This window comes from Caretta caretta, chromosome 6 (assembly GCF_965140235.1).
Source record: "Caretta caretta isolate rCarCar2 chromosome 6, rCarCar1.hap1, whole genome shotgun sequence".
Classification (NCBI taxonomy): Eukaryota; Metazoa; Chordata; order Testudines; family Cheloniidae; genus Caretta; species Caretta caretta.
The window spans coordinates 32,782,702-32,795,749 of NC_134211.1; positions in this window are offsets into that span (position 1 = coordinate 32,782,702).

Consider the following 13,048-nt stretch of genomic DNA (forward strand, 5'->3'; position numbering starts at 1 on the left):
TAATATTGATCCTAAAATCAATTGCTGATTTTTTTTGTTAGATATATATTAATAGTATATAGAGTATTTTAATCCTGAAGCTGAATGGTTAATTTTCTCAGTGTATACCTGTAAGCTACAGTCCCATGTGACTACCATGCTGATATGGATAGAAGTGCCTTGTGTCTGTAGGGTTCCTTTGTAATTAAGGTAAAGGGGATTCTTTCAGGAGGTTGATGTACACAGACAAGACCATGTAAATTCTCTCTGACTCCAGTTCCCAGACTACATACACTTTGTGCTGCCTAGTATCACCACTGTGGGTCTCCTTAAACTCCAGCGTGGGCTAAGCAATCATAAAAATGACAACACTAGAGCATGAAAAGGTAAACTTTACTCCTGGAACTCATCACGCAGTCTTCTAGGCTGAGCTGAACTGAGTTGTCTGGAAGCTTAGACTAGAAACTACTCTGCACGCTACGTTCCTTGTAGTCTTCTTTGTTTAATAACAGCCAAGTGTTTTAAGGAAATCTGGATAAATTTAAATTGCAGAGAAGTGAACAGTGAGAACTGAATCTGCTGTGGGAAAGAGATAGTGGGTCATTTTGTTAATTAGTACTTGGAGCTTAATTGGACTCTTAGCCCTGGTCTACACTAGGAGTTGAGGTCGAATTTAGCAGCATTAAATCTATTTAACCCTGCACCCGTCCACACGATGAAGCCCTTTTTTTTGACTTAAAGGGCTCTTAAAATCAATTTCCTTACTCCACCCCCGACAAGGGGATTAGTGCTGAAATCGGCCTTGCTGGGTCGAATTTGGGGTACTGTGGACACAATTAGACGGTATTGGCCTCCGAGAGCTATCCCAGAGTGTTCCATTGTGACCGCTCTGGACAGCACTCTCAACTCACATGCACTGGCCAGGTAGACAGGAAAAGGCCCGCGAACTTTTGAATTTCAATTTCCTGTTTGGCCAGCGTGGCAAGCTGCAGGTGACTATGCAGAGCTCATCAGCAGAGGTGACCATGATGGAGTCCCAGAATCGCAAAAGAGCTCCAGCATGGACCGAACAAGAGGTATGGGATCTGATCACTGTATGGGGAGAGGAATCCGTGCTATCAGAACTACATTCCAGTTTTCGAAATGCCAAAACCTTTGTCAAAATCTCCCAGAGCATGAAGGACAGAGGCCATAACAGGGACCCGAAGCAGTGCCGCATGAAATTTAAGGAGCTGAGGCAAGCCTACCAGAAAACCAGAAAGGCGAATGGCTGGTCCGGGTCAGAGTCCAAAACATGCCGCTTCTATTATGAGCTGCATGCCATTTTAGGGGGTTCAGCCACCACTACGCCAGCTGTGTTGTTTGACTCCTTCAATGGAGATGGAGGCAACACGGAAGCAGGTTTTGGGGACGAGGAAGATGATGATGATGAGGTTGTAGATAGCTCACAGCAAGCAAGCGGAGAAACCGGTTTTCCCGACAGCCAGGAACTGTTTCCAGTACCCCCCGAACCCACCCAATGCTGCCTCCTGGACCTGCCAGGTGGAGAAGGGACCTCTGGTGAGTGTACCTTTTAAAATACTATACATGGTTTAAAAGCAAGTGTGTTTAATGATTAATTTGCCCTGCCATTCGCGGATCTCCTGGATGTACTCCCAAAACCTTTGCAAGAGGTTTCTGGGGAGGGCAGCCTTATTCCATCCACCATGGTAGGACACTTTACCACTCCAGGCCAGTAGCACATACTCAGGAATCATTGTAGAACAAAGAATTGCAGTGTATGTTTGCTGGCGTTCAAACAACATCCATTCTTTATCTCTCTGTGTTATCCTCAGGAGAGTGATATGATTCATGGTCACCTGGTTGAAATAGGGTGCTTTTCTTAAGGGGACATTCAGAGGTGCCCATTCCTGCTGGGCTGTTTGCCTGTGGCTGAACAGAAATGTTCCCCGCTGTTAGCCACGGGGAGGGGGGAGGGGCTAGCCACGTGCTGGGGGGAGGCAAAATGTGACCTTGGAATGAAAGCTCATGTGCTATGTATGTAATGTTAACAGCAAGGGTTACCGTGAAAGAGTGTACCCATTGTTCTATAAAATGTGTCTTTTTAAATACCACTGTCCCTTTTTTTTTCTCCACCAGCTGCATGTGTTTCAAGGATCACAGGATCTTCTCCTTCCCAGAGGCTAGCGAAGATTAGAAGGTGAAAAAAAACACACTCGCGATGAAATGTTCTCTGAGCTCATGCTGTCCTCCCACACTGACAGAGCACAGATGAATGCATGGAGGCAGACAATGTCAGAGTGCAGGAAAGCACAAAATGACCAGGAGCAGAGGTGGAGGGCTGAAGAGAGGGCTGAAGCTGAAAGGTGGTGGCAGCATGATGAGAGGAGGCAGGATTCAATGCTGAGGCTGCTGGAGGATCAAACTAATATGCTCCAGCATATGGTTGAGCTGGAGGAAAGGCAGCAGGAGCACAGACTGCTGCTACAGCCCCTGTGTAACCAACCACCCTCCTCCCCAAGTTCCATAGCCTCCTCACCCAGACGCCCAAGTACGCAGTGGGGGGACCTCCGGCCACCCAGCCACTCCACCCCAGAGGATTCCCAAGCAACAGAAGGCTGGTACTCAATAAATTTTAAAGTTTTAAACTTTTAAAGTGGTGTGTGGCCTTGTCCTTCCCTCCTCCACCACCCCTCCCCGTGCTTCTCTCCTCCATCACCCCTCCTGAGCTACCTTGGTAGTTATCCCCCTATTTGTGTGATGAATTAATAAAGAATGCACGAATGTGAAGCAACAATGACTTTATTGCCTCTGCAAGCGGTGATCGAAGGGAGGAGGGGAGGGTGGTTAGCTTACAGGGAAGTAGAGTGAACCAAGGGGCGGGGGGTTTCATCAAGGAGAAACAAACAGAACTTTCACACCGTAGCCTGGCCAGTCATGAAACTGGTTTTCAAAGCTTCTCTGATGCGCACTGCGCCCTCCTGTGCTCTTCTAACCGCCCTGGTGTCTGGCTGTGCGTAACAGCAGCTAGGCGATTTGTCTCAACCTCCCACCCCGCCATAAACATCTCCCCCTTACTCTCACAGATATTGTGGAGCGCACAGCAAGCAGTAATAACAGTGGAAATGTTGGTTTTGCTGAGGTCTAACAGAGTCAGTAAACTGCGCCAGCGCGCTTTTAAACATCCAAATGCACATTCTACCGCCATTCCGCACTTGCTCAGCCTGTAGTTGAACAGCTCCTGACTACTGTCCAGGCTGCCTGTGTATGGCTTCATGAGCCATGGCATTAAGGGGTAGGCTGGGTCCCCAAGGATAACTATCTGCATTTCAACATCCCCAATGGTTATTTTCTGGTCTGGGAAGAAAGTCCCTTCCTGCAGCTTTTGAAATAGACCAGAGTTCCTGAAGATGTGAGCATCATGTACCTTTCCCGGCCATCCCACGTTGATGTTGGTGAAACGTCCCTTGTGATCCACCAGGGCTTGCAGCACGATTGAAAAGTACCCCTTGCGGTTTATGTACTTGCCGGCTTGGTGCTCCGGTGCCAAGATAGGGATATGGGTTCCGTCTATGGCCCCACCACAGTTAGGGAATCCCATTGCAGCAAAGCCATCCACTATGACCTGCACATTTCCCAGGGTCACTACCCTTGATATCAGCAGATCTTTGATTGCGTGGGCTACTTGCATCACAGCAGCCCCCACAGTAGATTTGCCCACTCCAAATTGATTCCCGACTGACTGGTAGCTGTCTGGCATTGCAAGCTTCCACAGGACTATTGCCACTCACTTCTCAACTGTGAAGGCTGCTCTCATCTTGTATTCTTGCGCCTTAGGGCAGGGGAAAGCAAGTCACAAAGTTCCATGAAAGTGCCCTTACACATGTGAAAGTTTCGCAGCCACTGAGAATTGTCCCAGACCTGCAACACTATGCAGTCCCACCAGTCTGTGCTTGTTTCCCGAGCCCAGAATTGGCTTTCCACAGCATGAACCTGCCCCATTAGCACCATGATGCCCACATTGCCAGGGCCTGTGCTTTGAGAGAAGTCTGTGTCCATGTCCTCATTACTCTCATCACCGCGCTGACGTCGCCTACTCGTCCGGTTTTGCTTTGCCAGGTTCTGGTGCTGCATATACTGCTGGACAATGCGTCTGGTGTTTAACGAGCTCCTAATTGCCAAAGTGATCTGAGCGGGCTCCATGCTTGCCATGGTATGGCGTCTGCACAGAAAAAAGGCGCGGAATGATTGTCTGCCGTTGCCCTGATGGAGGGAGGGGCAACTGACAACATGGCTTACAGGTTTGGCTTACAGGGAATTAAAATCAACAAAGGAGGTGGCTTTGCGAGAAACTGAATGGCCCCCTCAAGGATAGAACTCAAAACCTCAAGGATAGAACTCAAAACTGGGTTTAGCAGGCAGTTGATTTCACAGAGGGAGGGAGGAGAAAGTGAATACAAAACAAACGTGGTCTATTTCTTGTTTTGAGCCACTTCATCTATCTTTATACATCTTGCTGGCAGCAGACTGTGCAGTACGACCACTAGCCATCATCCTCTCCTGGGTGCTCGGCAGAAGACGGTGCAGTATGACTGCTGGCCATCGTCTTCTGCTGGCTGCTGATTAAAAGACAGTGCACTGCCAGTAGGACTCAATCGCCATGAGACGAAACTTAAAAGGGAAATGACCTGGCTGAGTCACTCCCATGTTTGCCCAGGCGCCCCGACCTCATCGAGGTCAGTAAAAGAGCACCCAGGACTACGTCGACGACGGCTACCAGTCATACTGCACTCTCTGCTGCCAAAAGGCAATAAACTGCTGCTGTGTAGCAATGCAATACCGCGTCTGCCAGCACCCAGGAGACATACGGTGACGGTTAGCTGAGCGGGCTCCATGCTTGCCATGGTATGGCGTCTGCACAGGTAACTCAGGAAAAAAGGCACAAAATGGTTGTCTGCCGTTGCTTTCATGGAGGGAGGTCCTGACGATATGTACCCAGAACCACCCGTGACAATGTTTTAGCCCCATCAGGCACTGGGATTTCTACCCAGAATTCAAATGGGTGGCAGAGACTGCGGGAACTGTGGGATAGCTACCCACAGTGCAACGCTCCGGAAGTCGACAGTTGCCTCGGTACTGTGGACACTCTGCCGACTACATGCACTTAGAGCATTTGTGTGGGGACACACTCAATTGACTGTATAAAAACGCTTTCTACAAAACCGACTTCTATAAATTCGACCTAATTTCGTAGTGTAGACATACCTGAAGACACACACTGCTTATGAGGCAAACTGAGGTTACCACAACCAAAAGAAAGATACCTGTAGGTAGAAGGACAGAGGGGCAAGGGAGAAAAAAAGATAACTGAAGGGAATCTCTTCAACACGTCGTTTTCCCAAAGCTTCACTAGGCTATATAGGTACTTACATGGCCCGCATCCCCATACCATCTTAGACCTTTTCACCTGTGTGATTATCAGGTTTTGATTAGCGTGATCATCTGAGTTGATCTATTGAAGGATTTTTCATCGGTATCGAGATTCATCATAGTATTCATCACCTCCCAGATTATTAAGATTGACATAGTGAGATCACAAAGTGGACTTCCAGAAGGTAGAACTTCAGTAGTAAGAGTTGAGTTTGTATTTTAAAGGAGATTGATCCTGCTCCCACTGAAGTCACTGGCACATCTTGAGTAGGATTGAATTCTTAGAGAATTCTTGTGCATGCTGGCAGTGTCAAAGGCCTTACGTGAGTACAAGTGTAATTTGCACTGCCTACGAGTCCCTTTACACTGCTAGAGTGGTATAAAGGGGCTTTACTGTAACTGAGAATCAGGACCCTTAGCTATTCTTAAAAATTGGCAGATCCCTGAAATAAATTCAGCTCTGGAATAAATTCCACTGCCACTGATGTCAATGGGCATTACACCTGCTCACATCAGGGCTGAATCTGGGACACCTATTTCATTTACTTCAATTTCATCTACCTTCATGAGTTGGTTCCCAGGGCAGAGAGTATCGTTCAACAGGGATACAGACGCTATTTTCATATTATTTCATATTGCCTAAAGAGGCAATGATCTGCTCGGTGCAGCTTTCACTTTGACATTTTTAACTATCTAGCATTTTAGTGGCATTTAAAACCACCACCTCCAATAACAAAGTATAATGCAATAATATACACAGAGCATTTAATGAGATTTTAAGGCACACAATGCCTGTACCAAGCAGTTCTATAGTGAATTACTCATCTGACTGAAGTGCTGGACCTCTGCAGCAACACAGGATCTATAAGTTTGTTAATGACATTGTCCCCTACATAAATAGCGTCAGTGCGGTAAAAGGAGAAGTGCTGTGGAGCCAACAGTCCCTCCATCCACATCTCTCCACCCCGTCCTTACTGCTCTTTTTGCGCCATCTGTGTGCAGAAGCAGCAGATAGCATTTAGACTCATTGTAAAGAGATTCAAGAAAGAAAGCTTTTCTGACATCCTTCTACCTAACCAGTCCCCGCTGACCTGACCAGTTGGGAATCCTAAGAAGTAGGAACCCACAAGGAATCTGGGATGATCAGTTTTAACATTTGAAGACTCAGAGGGTGAAGACTAGAGGCCCAGTTCATAAAGGGTTTGGTATTTTTGGTCTCCAATATATAAACCATAGCACAAATGGTGAAACGTACAATATTTCAGTTCTTCGGAGCCCCAAGATCTCACTAAGACTCAGGTCAACAGCGCCATCTAGTTAAAGCATTTCACAAACTAGGATTATTTCCCTGTACACTGTGGGTGAAACTCACCCCACCACAGAGAACAGACATGAGATACCCTAGGCCAGTGATTCTCAAACTTTTGTACTGGTGACCCCTTTCACATAGCAAGCCTCTGAGTGCAACCCCCCTCCCCTTATAAATTAAAACCACTTTTTTATATATTTAACACCATTATAAATGTTTGAGGCAAAGCAGGGTTTGGGATGGAGGCTGACAGCTCATGACCCCCACCCCCCATGTAGTAACCTTGTGACCCCCTGATGGGTCCCGACCCCCAGTTTGAGAACCCCTGTCCTAGGCTAAATTTGGTGCAGCCTCTCTGGAATGGGGAGAACATTGCCCAGGGAGAATGAAGAGTAGGTTTTTATTTTGCTGCTGTTAAAAATCCTCATCCATGAAGAAACCCTCAGAAATCATTCCAAATAATGAATATTGAATTCCTATATAACAATCAATAAACTCTATCTTCATCTTTTGGTCAATATATTTTTCATAATTTGTAAATATTCCCCCTTCCAAAACACCATTTATAGTAACTATGGAATCTTGAAACTAAATTCCACTCCCTGCCCAGAGGTTTGTTCTGACAGGTAACTCATGACAAGTGTTGGTTTTGTTTTATCATAGGGGTTTTCTTGTTTTTTTCTTAGTTTTATCATAGGGAGTTTTCTTGGTTTTTTCAATGGTTTGCATGCAGAGGGCGTGGGACGCAGTTTCCCTGGGTGTTACTGCTTTAACGAGGTGATGTGGGAGGGAGTTTGTTGTTACAGAGGACCGCAGCCAAAAGCCCGGAGAATGGATACCCAGCAACTGGTGACCGGGAGGCCCAGCTTGGGAGTCATAGTTCTGGCCAGTGGAAGGACAATGGGCTGTGAAGAGAGGACCCCGGTGACCTGACCAGCCAGTTCCAGCCAGAGGGGTGCAAATGATGGCTGAGAGGAAAGAAGGCCCAGGCAACCATGTTTACCTGGATAGAAGACAATGGACAGAGGTGGGGCTTGGGGATCAGATCCCCAGCTGGAAAGCACGGGGGCTTGGGACTGGAGAGAGAGAGCAGGCAGAGCCCACCTGGATGCAGGAGAGACTTAGATGTACTGTGCTGAGGGAGGCCAGGCCTGAGGGCCCTGAGAATTTCCTATGCTGTGTTCAGACATTCAATAAACCCTCCTGATTTGCGCTGGCGGAGAGTCACTCCAGTCTGGAAAACAGGCTTGAATTATTCCCTCTGGGAGTGGAGGGCCCGGGGGTCCAGAGCAAGTGGACTCCCTGAGGAGGCCCATGGTGAGAAACAGGCATGCTACGGCTCAGAGAGGTGCAGTTCCAGGAGGCAGAGGGGCTTAACCCCGGACAGAGAGTGGACCCCTGAGAAGGGCTGTCACACTGAAGGGGGTTCCCCTCAGGGACCGTATGGGGCCAAGAGTGGGCACGACCTGTGAATCCATGACATAAACATTACAATGTGTGACCTCTCTCCTATTTCCTCCACCCAGTAGTCTAAGGTGGGGACAAAACCATCCGAACGTGGACAAGCCCACTCATCTGTTTATGATGCACATCACTCACTAGGAATCAGGTATTGCATCGGTCATATACAAGCCTGTTGCTATTAGTTTATTAATGCAAATATCACAAATGTTAAACCAAGCCGTCCAATTAATATCTTAGAAAAAATGTAGAGCTAGTAATGAAAGTGGACCCAGGCTCATCTATTTCAACATTTGTAAACAGGTATATTGACAGATTAACAGTTGCATATATTTAAATGAGTCGATCACTATACTCATATTGGAGCCACTCCTGCCCTCGTCCCCATGAGGGAGGGCAGCTCTACATGTGGCAGAACTGGTGCAGTTTTGCTCTTCAGGGGAGGGCAGGGCAGGATCCATGGAGCTTGCAGGGGGTTTCCATAAGACCTCTGTATTGCAGAGCACAGCTCTCCAGTCTCTGTATGTGGAGGGAAATTTGGAGTCAGGGATGGTGGATCTGTGACTATGTATTTTACCTTCAAAATAACTGGTACTGGTATCTTCGCGTTTCATGCCCACATATGCCCAACCCCAAAGCAGAGAGGAACACAATGAAAGGAGGTCAGGCATAGTAAAATGGGTATTGCACAGCCTGTTCCAAAGCCCACTGAAGTCATCAGAAAGACTTCCATGGACTTCAGAAGTCTTTGGATCTGGCGTTATGGCGTCCCAAGGGGTAGAGGGATAACTCAGTGAGACAGGTGAATAATTCATGCAAGTGGTGCAGGTAACTGAATTGCCTTTACCCAAGAGCTGGTTTGGTAAGAGTTTGTTGTGTTACATCTTTTTGGTGTTTCGAGATCACTGAAATTCTTCATACAGACCACAAGTAGGCAAAGATGTGACAGATACAGAGACTATATCAGGCACCTGTTGATCTGAATGATGGCCTTGCATACACGTATTTGTGAACTAGGCAATCAGGTGCTGTGTGATTGAAGGAATTTATACCAGAGGCTCCCAAACCTTTCACTTGACAATTGTCTAGAAGACAGCACATGAACCAATCAAGTTTGGGAGCCATTGTTTTATACAGATGGAGGAGCTGCCTAAGGCCCAGTCCTCCTCCCACTCCCATATTGTTGAATGGGGCTTGGTTGTAGGTCCTGATTGGTCCTACAGGGACTCTCCTGCAGCATTGGATCTGATTGATCCTACAGCAACAAGGACTCTCAGGGCAGAGATCTTCCTCACCTGTTGACCCAACTATGGCACCCTCTCCACTTGCACATTACATAAAATTTGAACTTCTTGTCCTTCAAAGCCCTGCGGAGCTCTGACCTGGCCTCCATCTCAGCCCTTGTTTCTTGTATTCCCCCCACTGTCCCACCAACGATGCCAGTCTTGACACCCCCAATGTTGTCTCTTCCTTCTCCCCTCTATTTCTCCAGTCTTCCCTCACTGCACGGAATTGTGTCTCTACCCCAATTTGCCTATTCACGACCTGCTCATTCAAATACTGTCTGAAAGCCCACTTCTGTGGTGCTCATAAGAAACAAAATTTAGTATTACTTATGGAGAGAGGTTCTCTAAGTTACCCTCCAGGTTTTTAGTGTCCCCCCATCTCTGATATATCTGAGACAGGGACCATTTTGTATATTGTACAGTGCTAAGCAGGTTGGCCACACTAAACAAGTAATAAGTCACCGGCTACAAATGGGTCAATACATAAAGGCCTGACTGAAGAGGCAAACAGGGCCTACTTTTACTGCACAAGCAGCCACGCATCTTCCCCCCGTTTCTGTGTGCTTGTGGGGAGGGGTTGCACTAAGTTCATCTTCATTGTATCGTCCTCTTTTCTTCCACCACTGATTGCTTATTATGCTATAGCACATACCCCAGCCACAGCGTTCCTGGGGCATTTCCACGTACTGGGTAGATGCTTCTGATCATTTTCATCTTTCCTGTGTTTTTATGGCTTAATAAACAGGTTTTGATCTCACACCTGGTCCACACTGATATAACTCCATTGATTTCAGTGGAGTTACTCCTAATTTACACCAGCATGAGCAAGATCAGAATGAAAAGGCCTCTTGTATTTGCTTGGGCACCACAATTTTTGATCAGAGCTGGGGATCACCCCTTGCAGAACAGTGTTGGTTAGGAGGGTGAGTGAATCTCCCCACCTACACTTGTAGGATTAGGGGCGAGAGGCAGGAGAGGAGCAGCGTAAAGCCGAATCATTTTTTATCAGTGAACAGAGAAAGATGCATCAGCAAGGCAGCCATGCAACCCAATTTTGTACAAGATTAGGCTGCCATAAGATGGAAAAGGCTAGAAAACCTGGGGGTGATGTCTCAGCACTCTGATCAGGTCCTGCCTTGGGACATGAAGTAAAGGACGTCCTTGTGGATGGGCCACTGGAAGAGAGCTAGCAGAACTGATCCATGATTTCCTCACAGCATCCCTTTTCCTGGTAATAGCTCCCTGCCCTCCCTTGTCTGTTCTCCAGCATAGACATGCCCAGTTCTCTTTGCTTTTCCTCCAGAGATTTTGTTTTCTAAACCTTCGGCATTTTTCATGCTCATCTCTGAATTCTTTAAAAAGAATCAAGACCACTTTAAAATGTGCTGCCCCGAGACGTCACTAGTCTAAATGGTGGCCTGTTCTGAGCAGATCAGAGAAGAACCTTGCTCACAGTAAACAGAATGCCCCTAGTAATAGACAGGTTCGCATTTGCCTTTTTTTTTTTTTTTTTGGTACCATTACTTTGACGACTCATTAAATTTGTCATCCAGTTGACTGTCCTGTCTCCTTTGCTGTGGTACTGCTCCCAGCTGCGACTGCATTTTTCCAAGTCTATGCTCTGTTTATGAATATGGTTATTCCTTACATAAGAACATAAAAGAATGGCTATACTGGGTCAGACCAAAGGTCCATACAGTCCAGTATCCTGTCTACCGACAGTGGCCAATGCCAGGTGCCCCAGAGGGAGTGAACCTAACAGGTAATGATCTAGTGATCTCTCTCCTGCCATCCATCTCCACCCTCTGACAAACAGAGGCTAGGGACACCATTCCTTACCCATCCTGGCTAATAGCCATTAATGGACTTAACCTCCATGAATTTATCCAGTTCTCTTTTAAACCCTGTTACAGTCCTAGCCTTCACAACCTCCTCAGGCAAAGAGTTCCACAGGTTGACTGTGCGCTGTGTGAAGAAGAACTTCCTTTTATTTGTTTTAAACCTGCTGCCCATTAATTTCATTTGGTGGCCCCTCGTTCTTATATTATGGAAACACGTAAATAACTTTTCCTTATTCACTTTCTCCACACCACTCATGACTTTTATAAGGGCCCAATTCTGATTTCACCTACATGGGATGTACTAATGTGTATGTATACTTGGCCATATTCTCTCATATACTCTTCTGAGTATCACCAAGGCAGTGGTTTTCAACCCTTTTTCATTTGTGAACCCCTAAAAAATTTCAAATGGACGTGCAGATCCCTTTGGAAATCTTAGTCTGCGGACCCCCAAGGGTCCACCGACGAAAGGTTGAAAACTACTGTTCTATGGTAATGACAACCTTTCACAGACCCCTTAGACAGTCTTCGGTCCCCCAGAAGAGAACTAGTGTTTAGTGGTTTCATCATATGGAGAAGAAACACAAATGCCGGGTAGCATCCCTCGATCAGTGGTTAACTCATTGCACGCAATGCTATAATTCCAACAGTAAGCAGCAGAAGCTCCTGAAGGGCTTGAACTGAAGGCCCGACGCAGGAAAGAAGAACTAGGGGTCATATGGGGGAAGGAAAGGGAAGGGAAACTAGGTGAATATTAGAGACAGGGCCGAATCAAACCTCCAGATTCAAAATATCCTCAAACACAGAGGAAGATCAGAACTGGATCAGAACTCTGAACTTCAGGCCCATCTCTAGTAAATATTTTGCTAGTGAGTGACAAACATGATAGCACATTACAACATACTTTTCAGGCTTGATTGCTACAGCGAAAAGCTTAAAAGGGAAACAACTTTTTTTCAAAACACTAAGAAAGCAGGTGTGGAAACATGTCATCATTTACACACGTTAATTTTGGTATTTTCAATAGTTTAAGTCCTTACAGTGTACACGTAACATAATGAAATTAATGCTTCTAACCAATTCCATCCGAAGTTGAAACAGTGGCCTTCTATCTTTGAGACATGAAAAATGGAGCGATACGTACTTGTTTTTGGGACACAAAGGGGACGATAATTAGCCTGATTGGAATAAAGAAGCTGCCAAAAATGGCACACTAAATTAATGCTGTTCCTCATGTTAGAAGGTAGTTTTATTGCAATTCAGCAAATAAGCTACATCTGCAAAACTATTTCATATTTCCAAGTTACAGTAATGCTTGACTGACCTAAGGGTTACAAAAAAGGAGTACAGTACCTGGGTTACCTGCTCTCAGACATCATAATGTAAACTTCAATGCACACTCTTAAAAAAATGCCAGTAAATTCTCCGCATATTAAAATATATAATTTACTGTAATTGATGCTGCATCTTAATTGGAGTGACAGCCAGTCTCTAGATATAAAAGGAAAAGATCTACAAAGATGAGAAGTACATGTACAATAACTTCAAGTATTTTCAAGTCTCCTACAGTATCTTGCACTATTGTGACAAAAATCTTTTGTCACTATACAGAATGACAGTTTACTCTTGCTGAAAGCTTCACTGCAGAAGCAAAGCCTTTATATAGGCATAAATTCAAATACCACACCAAAATATATGGAGCTTTTAACTATTAGGTCCCAGATATACAATTCTTAAAATTT